The sequence below is a fragment of the Haemaphysalis longicornis genome, unplaced genomic scaffold, assembly GCF_048455015.1.
Source record: "Haemaphysalis longicornis isolate Haplotype H1 unplaced genomic scaffold, Haemaphysalis longicornis Haplotype H1 scaffold_1, whole genome shotgun sequence".
Lineage (NCBI taxonomy): Eukaryota > Metazoa > Arthropoda > Arachnida > Ixodida > Ixodidae > Haemaphysalis > Haemaphysalis longicornis.
Genome location: NW_027526203.1, coordinates 463,545,284 through 463,547,299, shown reverse-complemented (window position 1 = coordinate 463,547,299; position 2,016 = coordinate 463,545,284). Strand labels below are relative to the sequence as shown.

The following is a 2,016-nucleotide window of genomic DNA, read 5'->3' as shown; positions in this document are numbered from 1 at the left end:
GAACGAAAAAGGGCATCCACTGGAGATCTGTTAACGGCGATGGAATATCGTAAACCACGGATTACAACAACATATGCATGGAATCGCGGACATCCCAGAAGCTTCACTTTGCTTCGAATCCCTCGAAAGGAAACTTCCACTGCAGCGATTATGAAGATCATGTTCAAACGGCCAGTGGCAACGACGACGACGACGATGATGATTATGATGATGATGATTATGCCCTCAAAGTTTTTGGCACGTACCCTTAAGGGGGGATTGGCCAGGGCTAACTCGGTTGTTGAAATTCGTGAGGACCTCAAAATACTAATTTATTTCCGGAAAGACAGAGGCCGTGAAATGAAACCTCGTTGCGATTAAAACCCGAATTACCCATTAATTAGCACCCTTCAGCAATTCAAACGGCCTGAAGCAGAAAGAAAATCTTGAATACATTCATATATATATATATATATATATATATAGTAAGTAAATGAGGGGCTCGTTGAGAAAATACGGAATAATAGGTCAGCAGTCTACAACGCCAAAGGAGGCACTGCCTCCTTTGGCGTTGTAGACTGCTGACCTATTATTCTGTATATATATATATATATATATATATATATATATATATATATATATATATATATATATATATATATATATATATATATATATATATATACAGAAAGATAGGGCAGCAGTCTACAACGCCAAAGGAGGCATAGGGGTGTGGTTAGGCTCTTTTCTTTTTCACTGCGGTTAATGAAGTAAACATTTTTTTTATACAGAAGAAAGAAAGAAAGAAAAACACGCGCCCAGAGTGGGGACCGAACCCACGCCTTTCGATTACATGTCGAATGCCTTACCAATTCGGCTATCTGGGCGACTGTGTTCTCCTTCACTTTCTAGGCTATTTATATTTACTAGAAGTATATCTGACGCTTGAGGGTGGTAGCCAGTGCCACTCTGACTACACGGGGAGAAGGGGACCTTCTTTTCAACCCCCGCGGCGTGACTCGAGCGTCTACAGCCTGTCATGAGCGGGTAACTGGTTGGAAGCCCTCTTATGCTACCTAGGCATCAATGCTGCCAGAACCGAGACCCTCGCTAGGCTTTCGCAGAATAATATAGTAAGGAAATGAGGGGCTCGTTGAGGAAATACAGAAAGATAGGACAGCAGTCTACAACGCCAAAGGAGGCATAGGGGTGTGGTTAGGCTCTTTTCTTTTTCACTACGGTTAATGAAGTAAACTTTTTTTTTTATACAGAAGAAAGAAAGAAAGAAAAACACGCGCCCAGAGTGGGGACCGAACCCACGCCTTTCGATTAAATGTCGAATACCTTACCAATTCGGCTATCTGGGCGACTGTGTTCTCCTTCACTTTCTAGGCTATTTATATTTACTAGAAGTATATCTGACGCTTGAGGGTGGTAGCCAGTGCCACTCTGACTACACGGGGAGAAGGGGACCTTCTTTTCAACCCCCGCGGCGTGACTCGAGCGTCTACAGCCTGTCATGAGCGGGTAACTGGCGGGAAGCCCTCTTATGCTACCTAGGCATCAATGCTGCCAGAACCGAGACCCTCGCTAGGCTTTCGCAGAATAATATAGTAAGGAAATGAGGGGCTCGTTGAGGAAATACAGAAAGATAGGGCAGCAGTCTACAACGCCAAAGGAGGCATAGGGGTGTGGTTAGGCTCTTTTCTTTTTCACTACGGTTAATGAAGTAAACATTTTTTTTACAGAAGAAAGAAAGAAAGAAAAACATGTGCCCAGAGTGGGGACCGAACCCACGCCTTTCGATTACATGTCGAATGCCTTATCAATTCGGCTATCTGGGCGACTGTGTTCTCCTTCACTTTCTAGGCTATTTATATTTACTAGAAGTATATCTGACGCTTGAGGGTGGTAGCCAGTGCCACTCTGACTACACGGGGAGAAGGGGACCTTCTTTTCAACCCCCGCGGCGTGACTCGAGCGTCTACAGCCTGTCATGAGCGGGTAACTGGCGGGAAGCCCTCTTATGCTACCTAG

The 2,016-nt window shown here is 44.4% G+C and overlaps 1 non-coding gene across 1 annotated transcript; it reads right to left on the bottom strand.

The window, feature by feature from the left end:
• Window positions 1-1,274: 1,274 nt before the first annotated feature.
• On the bottom strand, window positions 1,275-1,346 carry Trnak-uuu (transfer RNA lysine (anticodon UUU)). The gene has a single exon. It is a non-coding gene; the product is annotated as a tRNA-Lys (tRNA).
• Window positions 1,347-2,016: the final 670 nt, after the last annotated feature.